Source organism: Schistocerca cancellata, chromosome 3 (genome assembly GCF_023864275.1).
Source record: "Schistocerca cancellata isolate TAMUIC-IGC-003103 chromosome 3, iqSchCanc2.1, whole genome shotgun sequence".
Classification (NCBI taxonomy): domain Eukaryota; kingdom Metazoa; phylum Arthropoda; class Insecta; order Orthoptera; family Acrididae; genus Schistocerca; species Schistocerca cancellata.
The window spans coordinates 386,371,780-386,392,714 of NC_064628.1; the positions used below are offsets into that span (position 1 = coordinate 386,371,780).

At 41.2% G+C, this 20,935-nt stretch overlaps 1 protein-coding gene across 2 annotated transcripts in view; it reads left to right on the plus strand.

Annotated features, from left to right (window-relative positions):
• Positions 1-20,935, plus strand: part of LOC126175094 (proton-coupled amino acid transporter-like protein pathetic) — a 426,893-nt gene that overhangs the window by 287,917 nt on the left and 118,041 nt on the right. The gene's annotated exons all lie outside the window — the stretch shown is intronic.

Below are 20,935 nucleotides of genomic sequence, written 5' to 3' on the forward strand. Positions count from 1 at the left end.
CGTATTCGGGGCTGTTTTTGTTCTGAAATATGGCCATGCAGGCCTCATATACTGACAGAGAGCGAATGAGTAGCATTGTGCAGGGCAGTTGTAAAAAACTCGCATAAAATCTGTGGACACAGTTACTCTTGAGCTCTAGAGCGCTGTCAGTACCCAGCTTGCACAGTGACTGTGGGTCTGGGCTATAGAGTGAATGGAGTACAATGGTCGATGAGCTCCTCATAAGCGACAAATATCTGTAGTCAGTGCGAAGCGATGCTTGAAGTGGTGTGGTACCGACAGAATTGCACATTGGAGACTGGAAACGAGTGATTTGGAGGTATGAGTCACACAGTGCTCTGTGGCAATGGGAATAAAGGGTTTTGGGTTTGTCGAAAGCCTGGAAAGCTTTACCTGTCATCATTCCAATTCGGTTTTACAGAGAGTACTCTAATGCATTGGCTCCTTACTTAGCTTGCATTTATCGCCAATCTCTTGCCCAAAGTAAAGTCCCGAGCGACTGGAAAAAAGCGCATGTGTCGCCTGTCTATAAGAAGGGTAGAAGGACGGATCCTCAAAATTACAAACCAATATCCTTAACATCGGTTTGTTGCAGGATTCTCGAACATATTATCAGTTCGAATGTAATGAATTTCCTTGAGACAGTGAAGTTGCTGTCCATGCATCAGCACGGCTTTAGAAAGCGTCGCTCCTGCGAAACGCAACTCGCCCTTTTTTCACATGACATCTTGCGAACCATGGATGAAGGGTATCAGACGGATGTCATATTCCTTGACTTCCAGAAAGCGTTTGACTCGGTGCCCCACTGCAGACTCCTAACTAAGGTACGAGCATATGGGATTGGTTCCCAAATATGTGAGTGGCTCGAAGACTTCTTAAGTAATAAAACCCAGTACGTTGTCCTCGATGGTGAGTGTTCGTCAGAGGTGAGGGTATCATCTGGAGTGCCCCAGGGAAGTGTGGTAGGTCCGCTATTGTTTTCTATCTACATAAATGATCTTTTGGATAGGGTGGATAGCAATGTGCGGCTGTTTGCTGATGATGCTGTGGTGTACGGGAAGGTGTCGTCGTTGAGTGACTAGGAGGATACAAGATGACTTGGAGAGGATTTGTGATTGGTCTAAAAAATGGCAGCTAACTCTAAATATAGATAAATGTAAATTAATGCAGATGAATAGGAAAAAGAATCCCGTAATGTTTGAATACTCCATTAGTAGTGTAGCACTTGACACAGTCTCGTCGATTAAATATTTGGGTGTAACATTGCAGAGCGGCATGAAGTGGTACAAGCATGTAATGGCAGTTGTGGGGAAGGAGGATAGTCGTCTTCGGTTCATTGGTAGAATTTTGGGAAGATGTGGTTCATCTGTAAAGGAGACCGCTTATAATAGACTAATACGACCTATTCTTGAGTATTGCTCGAGCGTTTGGGATCCCTATCAGGTCATATTGAGGGAGGACATAGAAGAAATTCAGAGGCGGGCTGCTAGATTTGTTACTGGTAGGTTTGATCACTACGCGAGTGTTACGAATTGCTTCAGGAACTCGGGTGGGAATCTCTGGAGGAAAGGAAGCGTTCTTTTCGTGAATCGCTACTGAGGAAATTTAGAGAACCAGCATTTGAGGCTGATTGCAGTACCATTTTACTGCCGCCAACATATATTTCGCGGAAGGACCACAAAGATACGATGAGAGAGATTAGGGCTCGTACAGAGGTATATAGGCAGTTATTTTTCCCTCGCTCTGTTTGGGGGTGGAACAGGGAGAGAAGATGCTAGTTGCGGTACGAGGTACCCTCCGCCACGCTCCGTATGGTGGGTTGCGGAATATGTATGTAGATGTAGATGTAGATGTTTAGCGCCGATAGTGAAGTTCGGAGCTGGCGGTGTTACGGTATGGAGGTGTTTCTTGTGATTTAGTGTGCGGTCCCATTATTGCACTTGCGAAAACGCAAAATGGAGAAGGATATGAACAGATTTTAAAGCATTGAGTTCTGCTTACAGTGGAGGAAAATTTCAAAGACGATGACATTGTATCAAGTGACTGTACACCATCTCATAGAGCAGAATCAGCGAAGCAATGGTTTGTGATCAATGTTGTTGTTGTTGTTGTTGTCTTCAGTCCTGAGACTGGTTTGATGCAGCTCTCCACGCTACTCTATCCTGTGCAAGCTTCTTCATCTCCCAGTACTTACTGCAACCTACATCCTTCTGAATCTGCTTAGTGTATTTGTCTCTTGGTCTCCCTCTACGGTTTTTACCCTGTACGCTGCCCTCCAATGCTAAATTTGTGATTCCTTGATGCCTCAGAACATGTCCTACCAACCGGTCCCTTCTTCTTGTCAAGTTGTGCCACAAACTCCTCTTCTCCCCAATTCTATTCAATACCTCCTCATTAGTTATATGATCTACCCATCTAATCTTCATCATTCTTCTATAGCACAACGTTTCGAAAGCTTCTATTCTTTTCTTGTCCAAACTATTTATCGTCCATGTTTCACTTCGATACATGGCTACACTCCATACAAATACTTTCAGAAAAAACTTCCTGACACTTATATCTGTACTCTATGTTAACAAATTTCTCTTCTTCAGAAACGCTTTCCTAGCCTTGCCAGTCTACATTTTATATCCTCTCTACTTCGACCATCATTAGTTATTTTGCCCCCCAAATAGCAAAACTCCATTACTACTCTAAGTGTCTCATTTCCTAATCTAATTCCCTCAGCATCACCCGACTTAATTCGACTATATTCCATGATCCTCGTTTTGCTTTTGTTGATGTTCATCTTATATCCTCCTTTCAAGACACTGTCCATTCGGTTCAACTGCTCTTCCAGGACCTTTGCTGTCTCTGACAGAATTACAATGTCATCTGCGAACCTCTAAGTTTTTATTTCTTCTCCATGGACTTTAATACCTACTCCGAATTTTTCTTTTGCTTCCTGTACTGCTTGCTCAATATACAGATTGAATAACATCGGGGAGAGGCCACAACCATGTGTCACTCCCTTCCCAACCGCTGCTTCCCTTTCTTGCCCCTCGACTCTTATAACTGCCATCTGGTTTCTGTACAAATTGTAAATAGCCTTTCGCTCCCTGTATTTTAACCCCTGCCACCTTCAGAATTTGAAAGAGAGTATTCCAGTCAACATTGTCAAAGGCTTTCTCTAAGTCTACAAATGCTAGAAACGTAGGTTTGCCTTTCCTTAATCCATTTTCTAAGATAAGTCGTAGGGTCAGTATTGCCTCACGTGTTCCAACATTTCTTCGGAATCCAAACTGATCTTCGCCGAGGTCGGCTTCTACCAGTTTTTCCATTCGTCTGTAAAGAATTCGTGTTAGTATTTTTCATCCGTGACTTATTAAACTGATAGTTCGGTAATTTTCACATCTGTCAACACCTGCTTTCTTTGGGGTTGGAATTATTATATTCTTCTTGAAGTCTGAGAGTATTTCGCCTGTCTCATACATCTTGCTCACCAGATGGTAGAGTTTTGTCAGGACTGGCTCTCCCAAGGCAGTCAGTAGTTCCAATGGAATGTTGTCTACTCCCGGGGCCTTGTTTCGACTCAGGTCTTTCAGTGCTCTGTCAAACACTTCCGCAGTATCGTATCTCCCATTTGATCTTCATCTACATCCTCTTGCATTTCCATAATATTGTCCTCAAGTGGATCGCAATTGTATAGACCCTCTAGATACTCCTTCCACCTTTCCGCTTTCCCTTCTTTGCTTACAACTGGGTTTCCGTCTGAGCTCTTGATATTCATACAAGTGGTTCTCCTTCCTCCAAAGGTCTCTTTAATTTTTCTGTAGGCAGTATCTATCTTATCCCTAGTGAGATAAGCCTCTACATCCTTACATTTGTACTCTAACCGTCCCTGCTTAACCATTTTGCACTTCCTGTCGATCTCATTTTAGAGACGTTTGTATTCTTTTTTGGCTGCTTCACTTGCTGCGTTTTTATATTTTCTCCTTTCATGAATTAAATTCAATATTTCTTCTGTTACCAAAGGATTTCTACCAGCCCTCGTCTTTTTACCTACTTTATCGCCTGCTGCCTTCACTACTTCATCCCTCAGAGCTACCCATTCTTCTTCTACTGTATTTCTTTCCCCCATTCCTGTCAATTGTTCCCTTACGCTCTCCCTGAAACTCTGTACAACCTCTGGTTCTTTCAGTTTATCAAGGTCCCACCTCCTTAGATTCCCACCTTTTTGCAGTTTCTTCAGTTTTAATCTACAGTTCATAACCAATAGATTGTGCTCAGAGTCCACATCTGCCCCTGGAAATGTCTTATAATTTAAAACCTGGTTCCTAAATCTCTGTCTTACCCTTATATAATCTATCTGATACATTTTAGTATCTCCAGGGTTCTTCCATGTATACAACCTTCTTTCATGATTCTTGAACCAACTGTTAGCTATGATTAATTTATGCTGTGTGCAAAATTCTACCAGACGGCTTCCTCTTTCATTTCTTACCCCCAATCCATATTCACCTACTATGTTTCCTGCTCTCCCTTTTCCTACTACCGAATTCCAGTCACCCATGACTATTAAATTTTCATCTCCCTTCACTACCTGAATAATTTCTTTTATCTCATCATACATATCATCAATTTCTTCATCATCTGCAGAGCTAGTTGGCATCTAAACTTGTACTACTGTAGTAGGCGTGGGCTTCGTGTCTATCGTGGCTACAATAATACGTTCACTATGCTGTTTGTAGTAGCTTACCCGCATTCCTATTTTTTTATTCATTATTAAACCAACTCCTGCATTACCCCTATTTGATTTTGTATTTATAACCCTGTATTCACCTGACCAAAAGTATTGTTCCTCCTGCCACAGAACTCCACTAATTCCCACTATATCTAACTTTAACCTATCCATTTCCCTTTTTAAATTTTCTAACCTACCTGCCCGATTAAGGGCTCTGACATTCCGCGCTCCGATCCGTAGAACGCCAGTTTTCTTTCTCCTAATAACGACGCCCTCCTGAGTAGTCCCCGCCCGGAGATCCGAATGGGGGACTATTTTACCTCCGGAATATTTTACCCAAGAGGTAGGCATCATCATTTAACCATACAGTAAAGCTGCATGCCCTCGGGAAAAATTACGGCTGTAGTTTTCCCTTGCTTTCAGCCTTTCGCAGTACCAGCACAGCAAGGCCGTTTTGGTTAGTATTACAAGGCCAGATCAGTCAATCATCCAGACTGTTGCCCCTGCAACTACTGAAAAGGCTGCTGCCCCTCTTTTGGAACCACACGTTTGTCTGGCCTCTCAACAGATACCCCTCCGTTGTGGTTGCACCTCTGGAACGGCCATCTGTATCGCTGAGGCACGCAAGCCTCCCCACCAACGGCAAGGTCCACGGTTCATGGGGGGAGGTTATGATCAATAGCATTCCTGAAATGGACTCGCCTGCCCAGAGTCCCGTCATGAAGGCAACGGAACTCCTCTGGAGTGACTTACAGAGCCCACCTTCTCAGGTTTCTGCTCGTGGAGAAGAATGGTCTGCCATTTCTTCATAAGCAATCAGACAACTCGTTTGAAGTGTCCTGAGCAGAGTTCAAGACGCCACTGATATCGATAATATGGCCAATAATAATATCACTGATAACAATTATAATAGTGGCACATATAGAGAGTGACAATTATTGAACTATACGAAAGAATTGTAAATTAGTTACAAAATACGGTGTGGACACACTTTATTCAACATGCAAACGTCACTACAGATATTCGGATTTAGGTTATCACATGTTCGTTATGCCTGCCGTCATTGGCGATGATGTGGCGCAGACGAATAGCGAAATTCTGAATGAACCGCTGAGGTGTCAGAACATCGGTGCTATCGATGACCTCCTGAACGGCTGTTTTCAGCTCAGCAACGGCTTTGTGGTCATTTCTGTGCACCATGTGTCTAATGTAGCCCCACAAGAGGAGTCGCATGTGTTGGGATCCAGAGTATGTGGTGGCCAATCAAAGGCCATGCCAGTGGCCTCTGGGTACCCCCGAGTCGGAATACGGTCCCCAAAGTGCTCCTCCAGGATACGAAACACTCTCCTGCTTCGATGGTGTCAAGCTCCGTCTTGCACAAAACACACCTTGTTGAAATCAGGGTGACTTTGAATAATGGGGATGAAATCATCTTCCAGAACCTTCATGTACCGTTCGGTACACTGCACCGATTATTCCGTGACTGGACACTGCATACCACACAGTGACTAGTTGAGGGTAAAGAGACTTGTCGATCGCGGATGCGGATTCTCAGTCCCCCAAATGCTCCAATTTTGCTTATTGAAGCCCTACAAATGAAAGTGGGCTTCGTCGCTAAACCAAACCATATGCCATCACGCCCCACGGCCAACGATACAGTGTGAACGTCCTAATGCGCACCGTTTAGAAGTTATTTCATTCAGTTCAATAATTGTCACCATGTAAAAAGAATTTATATATGTAGAAAATAGATGTTTCCTGGTACAGCAAGTTCTGGGGAAAGGAAATTTAATGAGACTGCACCAGCTAAGAATACTGGAAAACGAGGAAGATAGGGCTGGAGAGAAGGATGTACAAGGATAACGGTTGCGTACAGGTACAATAGTAATCATTATTGTTGCTTTAGCAGATATGCAATTAACTGTCTTCTGAAGCTGGAGATGTTATTCGATTCTCTAATATATTGCGGAAGATTATTGCAGAGTCGGTTTCCAACTACGGAGAAGGACTTCGAGAAAGCTACAAAATACTGATTGGAATGATTACTTTATTAACTGTCATTTGACCCGTGTCTACATATGTGAAATGCCATACTACTCCTCTGCAGTTGAATGTTTGATAAACCTGCGCAAGGATCAGAAACCGTACATATAAGAAAGAATCTGAACCGGACACATTCAGTTTAAGGGCTAGAAGGTCTGGTATTTAGCATGTATTATTATCCTAACTATTAGTAATAACGCATCTGACTTACAAGAAATGACTTTGATACTTTTTAGTAATGCATCTGATTGTGACGTTATGTGTATGTACACGAGCGATTCGGCAACCCAGTTTTGGTACGAGGTGAGATGAAATTGTTGTATGGCTGAACGCTAGTGGGCTCAGGACTCATGGGCGCTAAGGGCGAGTCCAGGTACAAAGACGAACAGCTCTGCTTGAAATGGGTAAATCCCAAAGCTTGGAATTTGCAAGGCTGTTGCTCGCATGGCCTGTGTGCAAGACAGGAACCAAATGTCACACAAGCTGAAAGACGGCTTCTTACAGCTATTTGAGAATCTATAATATTTTACAGTCAAGTATTAAAGCAAATCTGGATAAAATTGTGATCTCAGAAAAAATGAGGCACATCAAATGACGCAACAATATTTTCAGTATATTTAAAATTTCAGAAGTTAATATTTCACAGTGAATAAATCAGGGGGCACTGGAAGACTGCCCTGTTCAAGACCTCAGCACGAGCTTCATTCGAAACCTTTTGGTTGATCGATAGCATCATCTAGAACACGATTCAGTTTACCAGAAAATCCAGATACTACTAATGACCATGATTCAGTAGAAACGGAGACAGTTTCTGATCTTTGCCTGTCGGAACTTACTGTAAGCCTTCACCGAAGTTTAGACTCCCACTGGTAGTAGTATGAAACAAAAGCATCTCATCCTGACAACAAAAATTTTGTATGTACTTGTATGTGATCGCTTCACCATAACCCTGATCAGAGAGATCAGGTAGTGGCCGAAAAATCATGTAGTCTAACAAACCGCTTAACTGAAGCTGTGAGGACGGGTCGTGAGTCGTACTTGGGTAGCTCAGTTGGTAGAGGACTTGCCCGCGAAAGGCAAAGGTCCCGAGTTCGAGTCTCGGTCCGGCACACAGTTTTCATCTTCCAGGAAGTTTCGTATCAGAGCACACTCCACTGCAGAGTGAAAATCTCATTCTGGAAATATCCCGCAGGCTGTGGCTAAGCCATGTCTCCACAAAGGTTTTTGCGTAGAATGTTCTTGTCACCAGATTTTAAAGAAGCCCTCACAGGCCAGTTCCTTATGCACCAGTGTTGATCCCTAGCCCTACTGTCCGTTCCCACAAGAAATTTGGTAAAGCCACCTTGCTGACAAAGGAGCATGCATACCACTTTCAGATTGCCACACACCATCCAACCATGAGCAGAAAAGCCTATTTTATTTAGCACTATTTCTAGGTTTCCTTAGCTTTCTTTCATACGTACAGAATGTCCATCAGCTATAGATGCATACATGTATCCATTTTGTAATAAAACAGACTTTAAACTAGTTTTGGATGAATCAATAAACAGCCTCTAGTCTTCCTTTTTGTATTCAATACCAAACTCATTCATCAGACTGGGGATGTCTGAGCAGCACACTAAATCACCTTCTTGTTGAAAAAATTTGAAAAATTGCTGCTCACTCTTTCTGTACATATATATGCTGGTTCCAACTGCCAATAAGTTCTTTTCTTTTAATCTAGAGCCAAGCAATTCAACTTTTTCTTTCGTTAAGCCCAGATCCCTAACCAAATCGTTAAGCCCGGTCTGAGTAAACAATCTGGGCACTAGACTTTCTGTATTACAATGGAATTCATCATCATCTGGTTCATCTAAATCACATTGTACATCGGAAAATACTTGTATTGGAATAGAATTTAAATCATCTGGTGGTTCAGGAACCGGCAAATCTACACCATGCCCTAGTGGTCGGATGGCGGACGGAAGGGCGGGATAGCTTATTGCCTTCTTTTTTTCGAGTTATGACCAGTAATATGAGCACTGCAAACGTAGCAATCATCGGTATTATTTCTTGACTTCCTCCATATGATAGGAACAGCAAATCAAAAGGCATTTTTCTCCTTTTTAGACCATTTTCTCAGATATTCACCAGAAACCTAACGAACCTTATGCGGCGCCCAGGATTTATCTGTATCACCAAGTTTAAATCCAAAGTATGATAGCTAAACCTTTTTCACAAAGTCTATAATGTTTCTTTGGTGTTTTTAATCACAAATTCACCACAAATATAACAAAAGCTGTAGGCAGAGTTTTTACTACCACGATTAGACATTGTACTAAGCACATGTACAGGAAACTGGAAAATGAGGTTAGGTTGACAGTAAACAAAACACAATCTGTTAACACAAAAATAGAACCGACCTTTTTTTGTCAGCAAATGTTTTTCAGCAGTGCTACCAACGTCATTTACATTCATTACACCTCCTTTTTAAATGATTTCAACTGGATAAAAGGTGTTAAATTCTTTCAAAAAATCGCTTAATATAATAAATTTAACAGTAAAATGTTTAGAAATGGTGGGTGATACAGTTTTTTAAGTATCATATTTGGATTTCCCACCCTAAAAAAAAATAAGAATAACGTATTTTCTGCAAAAACGTTTTCCATCATTGGCCTGTATAATTAATGTAGGATATTGAAAGTTTGGGATTATATTTATGTAGTTAACACATTTCAGTGATTAACACTGCTAGAGCACAGGTTAATGTAACCACAAGACAAACAAGTGCAAATGTGAAATTCTAGTACACTAATAATCGTTGAAAACGCCAGAAAGTTCAATGCAAGCAGGCAAACGTGCATGTATTGTGTTGCCCAGGTACCGGATGTCAGTTCATGGGATGGAATTCCATGCCTGTTGCAGTTGGTCGTACAATAGAGGGACGGTTAATGCCGTTTGTAGATGATGCTACAGTTGTCGTCCGATGAAGTGTCATATTGGCACTATTGGAGGCAGATCCGCTCATCGAGCAGGCCAAGGCAACATGTCGACACTCTATAGAACACGTTAGTATGTTGGCGAGCGTTATCCTGTTGGAAAACACACCCTGGAATGTTGTTCATGAATGGCAGGCAACAGATCGAATCATCAGACTGAGGTATCAATTTGAAGTCAGACTGCGTGTGATAACCACGAGAGTGCTAATGCTGTCACACACCACAACATAGACCATAGCTCCAGGAGTGGCTACAGTGTGTCTAGCACGCAGACAGGTTAGTTGCATGCCCTCGACTGGCGTCCTTCCAACCAATACACGACCATCCCCGGCAACGGGGCACAACCAGCTTTCATCAGAAAACACATGAGGCCTCCATCCTGCACTTCAATGAGCTGTTGCTTGACAACACTGAAGTTACAAATGGCGGGTGTTTGGGGTCAGTGGAATGCACGCTACACGGCGCCTGGCTCGGAACTGTCCTTGAAGTAAACGATTTGTAACGGTTTGTTGTGTCACTGTGAGCCAACTGCTGCTCAAAATGCGCCGGAGCCATACGTTGAACACGATGGTCTTCCCTCTCAGTAATGCCACCTGGCCGTCCTGAGCCCAGTCTTCTTACGTCTACCGCTGCCAGCAGTTATCTACAGTGGCTAAATCCCTACCAAGTACTTCTGCAGTAGCAGAAAAGGAACATCCACTTACACGATCTCCTTCAAACTGATTGTGGTGTTGCTGTTTCGTCAGCTTAAAGGATTTCTTGACTAACATCAGCTCACCACTAACGCTCACGACTATTACAGCGCGTATTTAAAACTAATCTGATTTGCATTTTCCGCGAAATTTTAATCGACGTCATCTTTCAGTTGTAGAAACACGCCTACTAACTTTCGATTTGTCGCACAATTTCTTCTTGGTGTTACGATTTGTTCTGTCAGTTTATGTGTCGGACCGGTCTCGATCACAGAATCTTCACTTATGCAAGCAATTGCTGTTATCGGCAGAAGTTCTTATGTATACTTTGCTGCAGGTGGAAGGAACAATACTACGAAGAAATGGTTTAGTCACAGTTTAACTTATCGTTTCCATAATGAATCTTCGATTCTCAAATGGAATGTGTGCTCTTTACAAACAGCAAACAGTTTTAATTCTGCCAATATGTCTTCCGTTTTCAAACTCCCCACAATCTCTCCAACATGCTGCGCTGGACTAGCAAACATGGAAGAAAGTTACATTACGAATATGCTGCTCGAAAACACCCATAGACACAGGTTAAGTCATAATATCTGCGTTATCTTTTCTTCATGATAAAGATGTGCAGGAAAAAAGAAAGCAACTGGTCTCCTCTCCTCTTTGCCTTGTTCTCGACCCATTTTTTAAAGATCTCAGTAACTGGTGTACGGTTTGATATCTACAAAATTCCTGTCTAGATGTGTGCACAAATATGAAATCCCTTCAGTTTAAAACATTTTATGTGCGCCATACTACTGGCTACGTTTTACCCGATAGTAAAGACTGCTCTTCAACTTTATAAAAGAATGAAATATTCAAAATCACTCGTAATTGTGGGGCAATGTCTACTTGCTTGAAGGAACACCATATAATATGGAATATTAGAAATGAGACTGTACTTTTCCGGACCACCTGCTTAAAAAATGCCACAGTTACAAGTTGGACCATGAAGTCTTATGTAAAAATGAGGATTATGAGGTACCTTGGTGTGATGGAAATTAACGAACATGTGTCCACTTGCTCAAGCTTAGTACTGAATGATCAGATAGTTCCTTTACTCGCCATTTCTGACAGACTCTTCACTTGTATGTCACGTAGTTCATTATTTAATGTATCACATATTTTATCTAATTTAAATAGCCTTCCATCGCGTTTTTACTGAAGTAATTTCTCTAGTTTTAGTCCTTAATCAAATGTTAACAGTTGTCATATTTGGAAACCAACATAGATACTCTGTGATCAACTAGCTGAATATCTTTGATCTCTCAAAAATTTCAAAGCCACATATATTTACCTTTGGAGCTGACGATGGCGTGAAAGCCCAAATTCGGTTTGTAAAATAATATATATTGTACAAGTGTCGCCCAGAAAGTAATGTACCGCATTTTTTCTTCAACAGTTATTTACTGAACATAATGAGAATTACACACACGGAAGAATGGTGTTTTATCTACACACCATGTTTTTTCACGTAATCTCCATCCTGTTATGTGGCCTTTCTCCACCGCGAAACAAGGCCGTGTATGCCCTGTCGGTACCAATCCTTGTCCTGCTGGAGGAGCCAGTGCTTTACTGTGTGAATCACCTGCTCATCGTCCTCAAAATGTCTTCCACGAATGGCATTCATTAATGGCCCAAACAAACGGAAGTCCGAGGGGAGTAGGTCAGTTGTGACAGCTGTGGATGGTCTCCCTGACCGCTGCAAATCGTGGAGCTCCGCCAAACCGCCTTCTGATGACCACGCACTCCGTGCCCGGTGACTAACTGCACTTCTATCGACAGCAGATGCTCCATACAGTGGCGGATTTAAAAATTTTGCACCCCTGGGCATACCATATTATATGCGCCCCCCCCCCTCCAAGAAAAGGTGTTTTAAATAATAACTATTTCCCGATAAGTTCACAGTTGCCGTTTTGCGTGGGAGCGCTGTTAGCTGTTTCCGTTCTCTGCTATTCGTTGTTCTGAAGGACGCGTCAGCGGTCTAGTTGCGCTCAATCAAAATGTAATAATGTTCCTGAACTGTACTTGGTGTACGGCAGAGGATAAAACAAACTTAAAACTGCATTGTGTTAACACATTCTTCCGTCGAAAGACAACAGAAACGAAAACAACTTTTGTTTTATGGCCTACAAATTCAGCAGAGCGTGTTAGAGACAATGGATTTTTGTTATAGATACACTTTTAATATGTTCATTTACACGAAACCGTTGAAAATGAAAATAAAAAAGTTATGTTATGATCTAAAAATTGAAGTGAACGTGTCATACATTAGAAATTAATATGTACTTTTGCAGAGATGCGTTCAAAATTGAAATTAAACTGTCGTTTTACAATCTAATAACTTGAATGTGTAGCAGAAGAAAAACACGTTCGATATTAATACGTGACTCTACAGGAAAGCGTAAGAAATGAAAATGAAATAGAGATTTCGGTGCACGAATTAATAACTAAATACAGACGAACAAACACGGAACTGGATTTGCAATTACATAATTTTACAGACTAGTGCGGAAAAACCAAATTTGTTTTATAATCTAATCGTTAACGTGTAGAGCATTAGGCTATGTGTAGCTAGATGCTGCATAATAAGTGTACACAATACCTTTAATCCACGTAAAGGCTGAAGAGTTCTGTACTACAGCTACTGCTCTCACCATAGCTCTTTCTGACGGTATTAGCAAAGATTTTACGTATTTATCGACAGAACTGAACTGCTTTATTTATGAACACTTTTGCATCTAAGCGTACTGTCCGATAACGTATATTTCCGCGCTAACTATACATTTCAGCAGACGCCAGGAATACGCATCAGTTTTAATGTACTAGAGTACCAGTATTACTTGACTGTACAGCGCCGAGCGGCCTGCGTCGTTCGGATCTCAGCGTAAAGGAGGTTTAGTTCCGCTTTCTGCCATCGGCAATTGTAAAATAAACGGGTAATACGTAGTTTGTAAATCCAATGAATGAGCTCTAAGTTATAATAAAAATCACATTATAATTTTAAATTTTTAAAACTAATATGAATAAATAAACAAACTCACCAGTCAGCAAAGTTTGCGTATGGCTTTGATGACAGAAAACACGTTGATCATATCTTCATAGTTCAGACGGTTATCAGTTAGGAGGTCGGCTTCGATGTAAAGAATGGACAAGGCGTTCAATCTCTCCTCGGACAACGTAGAACGTAGGTACGATTTCAGTCTTGTAAGAGCCCAGAACGAGCGTTCTACTGAACAATTTGTAAGTGCCATACATAGAAATACTCTAAGAGCAATGTCAACATTCGGAAACACGGACTGTAACCCCTCTTTTTGTAAAAATTTATTCATTTTGACTGGTATATCACTAATATCAGAAGATTTCAAAAGTTCCGCGAAATGTACACATTCGCTAGGGAAGGAAGGCTCTAAATCTGTGTCATATGACGCTTGGAGTTTTGCTGCACGTTCAACAATATCGTCAGGAGAACTTTCCTTAAGGTTAGTGAAAACTGTGAAGGAGTCCAACAGTGTTCTACAGCTTTCCTTCCTCCTCAATAATTCGACGTACAAGTTGTCGAGTACTGGGAGAAATGTTTCGACTTTAAATTTTTCCCTTCCAGTCGGAAAAATTTCTTCGGGTCCACTTCTTCATCATCATGAAGTTTGAGTTTTCGTGATCTTTTATAGGTGCATTCATAATCTATTTTAGTCACAATCTCCATGGTTTTATTTTCATAATAGTCGAACATGCCACGAATAGATCCAATAAATCCTACAAGTGATTCATATAATTCATGCACTATTTTAGTATCAATATTTACATTTGCAATTTCAGATTTACACTTTTAAATCTCTGGAGTATGTCCTCCCAGACTGTCTTCATGAATACTGTTTCTAGTATGCCGAGTTGATTCAGTAAAACTGAAGCCTCATTTCGCACAAGTGGTTTTTCAAATGTATTATTGGCAGTATGTGTGAGGGCATTGATAACGCCCTCCCAGTTTTCGTATAGACTTACACATGCTTCCTCTCTTGCTGACCAACATGTTTTTGATAAAGTTTTTACCGTTTTCCTTCCTGGACTCAGCGCTGGGTAGAGGCAGAGGAAAAATTATAAAGGTTTTGCACTACATTGAAAAATTAACATGCTTCTCGACAACAGCTTGCAGCACTAGAGCCGACTAAATTCAAAGAATGTGTTGAACAAGGCACATAATTCGCTTTCGAATTTCGTTCTTAATGCGTGCCTACAAACCAGTGTAGGTTCCTGCCATATTGCTTGCGCTGGCAAATGGTTCAAATGGCTCTTATCACTATGGGACTTAATGTCTGAGGTCACCAGTCCCCTAGACTTAGAACTACGTAAACCTAACTAACCTAAGGACATCACACACATCCATGGCCGAGGCAGGATTCGAACCTGCGACTGTAGCAGCAGCGCGGTTCCGGACTCAAGCGCCTAGAACCGCTCTGCCACAGCGGCCGGCACTTGCGTTGTCATATGACTTGCCACTACAATCAGTAATATCGATGGAATTTGTAGACAGGACTTTTAGTACGACCTCAGCTAAGTTTTCGGACTTGTGTCCCGGGTTTGGTAAAAAAGAGAAGCAAACGTTCAACACGTTCACCAGTCTCGTTCATATATCTTAATATGAAAGTAATTGATCAGTATGTGAAATATCTGCAGTAGAATCTACTATTATAGACAAATAATTGGCCTGTTTTATTTCACTTACGATAATTCTTTTTATTCGTTCAGAAAGAAGCGCTATTATTTCATCACAGATTGTTGAAGGAAGATAACTTCTATGTCCTTGCCCTGCATTTCCACATCGCTCAATGTGCTCTGCGAGAAAAAGGTCAAACTCGGCTATAAGTTCAAGAGACATCATAAATTGACCATTATGTAATGAATGGAATCTTTCGAGGTGTCCATGTAGGGGAAACCCACGACTTGCTAGCTTCCTCACAACTGCAAATACCCTTTTCAACACACTGCGCCAGTACAGTTTTTCTGTCTCAGCATATGACTTGAAATGGTTACATATTTGAAACTTTATGGCCGATGAAAACTGCGTGCCGGACCGAGACTCGAACTCGGGACCTTTACCTTTCACGGGCAAGTGCTCTACCAGACTTTGAATCATTAGAAGACCACGCAAAAGCACTACAGTTCTTCAGACAATACCAGATTCCCTTTTTTTCTCACCAAGCTTTCGAAAAAAAAGAATTGAAAGTCGTAATTAAAAAACTGCCAGCACAAATAACCGAAGACGAACTGACATATGCACAACAAGAAAAAGGCTTCACCCAAGCAAAGGTATATCAGCACAAAAAACGAGATGAAAAACCAAACAATCTCATCCCACATACGCAGTAACACTTCCGAAAGGCAAGGACAGTCAAAAAATTTACGACATCAAATACATCCTACACACAAAAATCAGAGTGGAAATCTATGAACCAAACGACGGACCATCTCAATGCGAGAAGTGCCAACGCTTCGAGCACACTGGAAGCTACTGTGAACTCCCGCCGCGATGTGTGCGTTGCGTGGGTTCACAGGAGTCTAAGAACTGTATCTCACCACGGACATCACCACAAAAATGTGTGAACTGCGACGAGGCGCATCTAGCTTCATTTCTAGGATGCAAGAAATATCAAGACTTACTTCGCAAATATAAAATCCGGAATAAGATGCGCCAAAACAGAACATGACAGACAACGCATATTATACAGCAAGCTGCTCCTCCAATGCTATCCAGTTCACAACCGGCAACCTTATCCCGTCTGGCAACAACCCAGAAACCGTCTGTACCACAACCATCCACCGCTCAGCAAGTTACCGCACAACAATCCAGAACAGAGAAGAAAACATCCATCAATTCGCGACTCGGACGTAACAGCCCATTCTCATCTACTGCAGAACACAAAAAATACTACTCAGTGGCAACAGCAAACAGACCCAGCACAAAATATGACAAAGCAAGTTCAATGACCTCGGCCAGTATTATGGAGCCTTTTTCTCAAGCACTAACGGATATTGCAACACTCAACTTACAGCAAAAAATCACATGTTTTCTCAGTCTTGTCGAGGGAATCATCAAGGCATTCGTTGCGCCTTAAAAAATGGCACACGAAGGGCAAACACGACACCTAAAATTCTGCAACTGGAACTCGAACTGACTCAAACTGAAACAAACAGAACTGAATGAATTTAACGCCCGATATCGACTAGACATGATCGCAGTAACAGAGACTCGTTTTACCCCGACGACGACGTTTTGACTACGTAATACGCACACCTACAGAACAGACCGACAAGACCGAAGAGGCGGCGGAACCGCTGTTTTCATAAAAAGGAACATCACCCATCACCATGAAACACTTCCGCCACTTCAACCATTAGAAGCAACCGCAGTCACCGTACACACCGCTATCGGAAATATAACCACAGTTGCAGCTGACATCAGTCCAAACAAACAACTAATTAAAGAAGACCTTACGACAATTTTTCATCGCTTTCCAAAAATTCTAGTGCTAGGAGACCTCAATGCAAAACACGAATCATGGAACTCAATCAAGACAAACAGATGGTTCAAATGGCACAGAGCACTATGGGACTTAACGTCTGAGGTTATCAGTCCCCTAGAACTTAGACCTACTTAAACCTAAACAACCTAAAGACATCACACACATCCGTGCCCAAGGCAGGATTCGAGCCTGCGACCGTAGCGGTCGCGCGGTTCCAGACTGAAGCTCCTAGAACCGCTCGACTACATCGGCCGGCAAGACAAACAGAAAAGGACGACAATTATACGACGCCCAAGACTAACTAGAATGAACAATCCACGCTCCACACCAGCCTACGAGAATCCCGAATGTCCAAAAACAAATTGCATATGTCCTTGACATTACCCTAATTAAGAATATAAATGCCAACTTACAACTACGTACTATTAACGATCTTTCATCTGATCACAAACCTGTCCTAGGACTCATCCATAGAACAGCTCTACAAATACCACTACCACAACAGATACAAGTAAACTGGCACCTATACGGGAAACACTTAACCAACAACATCCGTCCTACAATGAACTTAGACACCAAAAACAAAAATAACATCGCTGTAGAAGTTCTCCCTAAAAAAATTAAAATAGCCGCAAAAAGAGCATCAACAATAAACATTAATCCGGAACCATACCACGAAACATTTCCCCTATTACTAGAAGAATAAAAATGCAAGGTAATAGATATAGAAGACGCTGGCTACAATTTCACAACCCTCGCGACAAACAAGAAGTGAAGAAACTATCAGGAGAATTACAAAAACGAGTAACAGAATGGCGTCAGCAAACCTGGGAAGACAAAATGACAGAAATCCTCTTGCAAACACGAGATGAATGGAAAGTAGTCATAAACATTGGAATACAACCAACTCCGTACACAGCTGTCAATGAACCAGAAGGACTAATATTTGACGCATTAGCAAAAGCGGAACTATTCGCCGACGAATACAATCTACAAATGTCTTTACCAAATAATGAACAACAAAATCCAAACAACAGAGAAAACGAAACCGCCAGAATTCGACACCCCCTACACTTCCGAGACACACCGTCAATAGGAAGATCTTTACTCACAACACCAGCGGAAATAAAGAAGTTAATATCAGAAACGAAAAACACCGCCCCAGGTACTGATCAAATATTCAACATTCACTTAAAACATCCAAGAAAAACAACCAAGAAAAGCCATAGTTTTATTGACAAGAATAGTCAACAGCTGTCTAATACTGGAATATTTTCCAGTCAACGAAAACTGCAAAAATAGTACCCATTCCAAAACCGGGGAAAAACCCAGCGGGAGCAGTAAATCATAGACCAATAAGCTTTCTCCCAACGCTCGCAAAAGTACTTGAAAGAATACTTTTAAAACGTTTACAACTCTGTCCCACTAAACACAACGGAATGCGTCCAGAACAATTCGCTTTCACTTCAGAATTATCAGCAGAGTTACAGTTAATCAGAATCACCGAATACATCCAAAACAACTTCAATCCCAGCAAATCCACAGCAGCAGGATTTTGCGACATATCCAAAGCCTATGACAAAGTATGGAAGGAAAATTTAATAATTAAACTACATCAGACTACACCCACTCCAGATTGTTTCATAAAAATTATCGATAGGTTCTTCCAAAACAGACAATTCTCGGCCACAATCCAAGGAAAAAGACAAGCCACCAAAATACCCAAAGCCGGAATTCCGTAAGGATCAGCCATATCACCGATACTCTTCAATTTATACATCAACGATCTACCTACTTTGCCGCATGTAACCTTGAGCCTATATGTAGATGACACGGCCTTTCTTACATCCCGACGCAATATTGACGTAATAACAGCAAGAGCCCAACGACAAATTGATATCAGGAAAACATGGGCACACCAGAATAAAATCACCTTTAATGCAATCAAAACAGCAGCAATATTTTTCACGAAAAAGAGACAACCCAGACCAACTACAAGTAGCAGATCAAACTATTCCATGGAGCTCGAAGACAAAATATCTTGGAATACAACTTGACCAATCCCTAACCTTCAAAGACAACACCATAGAACGGAAAAGAACGGAACCAGAAATGATGAACATCTTAATACCCTTCTTTAAAAGCAACGAACTAAATACAAAAACAAAACTCCTACTATACAAATCTACAATTCAACCAGCAATATTATACGGAGCGGCAGCATGGGGCACTACCTGTAAAACTAATATCGAACAGCTAAAATACTACAAAACACATGCATGAGATGGTCCCTCGCTGTACCTCGCTGGACGGGGATAACTGAAATGCATGAACAACTAAATGAAAAGTATATTATGGAAAAAATTCAAGATCACGCTCAAAAAATCATCCAAAAAAATCGATGCGTACAGACAATATACCCCTCAACTTAAAACCGTCGCTACAATAGCACTCCAACCATGGCACAAATATAAAGTCCCCAAAGCAATAGTTCCAGGATAACTCCATTAAAACCATTGGAAAAGACAGTTAATTTCACAACCATGACTACCAGCCAGAACAAGAAACTTCAAGAAAACAACAGACAATTTTTTTCAGAAAACTAAATATGAAAAAAAAATTCCCAACAATAAAGGGCATACTAACAGAAGGACCAAGGACCCAAAAATGAGAGCCCAGTTACTACTGAATGCTGTAAATAGAGATGTGCAAAACATACCTTTTCCTAAAAACACAAATACAAGCAGAGACCGCCAAAGGCGGGTGCAATTGGGACAACACCTGGAAAAAAAAACAGGCGTCTGAGTGTTCCCTCGTTGGTCCACGTCCAGGGAGGTTTGTCGGCGGTGTTTCGGAGGTTCTTCCCCCTGCCTTCGATATTCAATCAGTCGATTGCCGAAATATTGTCTCCTTTGTACACTCACACCAAGCTGTTCAACCGAGATTTATATCGACTTTTTTCTTGTTAAGAGTGATAACTCAGAATTTTTGTGTTCAAGTGAATTCTCATTATGAGATAAAATATTAGATATATCTTTCCTATCTGCAATACCATTAGTAGCAACCACGGCCTTACCTCCGAACAATTTACGTGGTGTACAAAAAACAGCACTGGTGCTACAGGAGTAAACTAGAAAATAACGCAAAGTTGATTCACCATTTAAAAGTTTACAATAAAATACATTTTTTTTCAAATATCTGGTTTTATCGCCTATTTATCTTCTTGAATTAGAAGAATTACCGTTACAGTTCTGGTTAATGCTACGTTGTAAGAGAATGTCGATTGTTGATTCAGTGACACACCATTTTGCAGGATCATCACTAACGAGGTTATTTCTTTTTGTAATGTCTGACTCGACACCTAGTTTTTCGTGAAACTCGAAATCAGGAACAATTTGCTTTTCTTCATTTTTAACTTTTGTTTCGTTTACTTCTTGTAGAACAGCTGCAGTGCTAGAAACATCATTTTTACTACTTGCACTAGAAGTCGAACCAGCAACATTTTTTGCGAAAACTTTTTCTGCTCTGCCAAGCGTTTTTAGAGCATTGGCTTCTCGTTCTCGTCTTTCCTTCGATAATTTCTGAAATGCCGCCCCACTTAATTTTGCACGTTTGCTTTTTTTCACTGTTATTCATGTTAAGGCACTTACAAAATTGTCAACCAACAGTCAAAACAAAATAAAAAATTGTAAAGAAAGACTGTATCTAGTTCAAATCGTACTACACCGTACATGAACACAAAGCTCTTTACTTTAAACACGGTACACGAGCACTAAGATCTTTCCTTTAATCTCGGAGCGATGAACTGACCAACCCGGATTACCTGACATAACTGCGCTATGAAGAACGACAATGCAGAATAATTTAATTTCATTGTCGCATGTTTCTCCGTTGTCAGTGAACAGTTGAAGCACACCTGACGGCTGTAATTCGTCTCGTAAA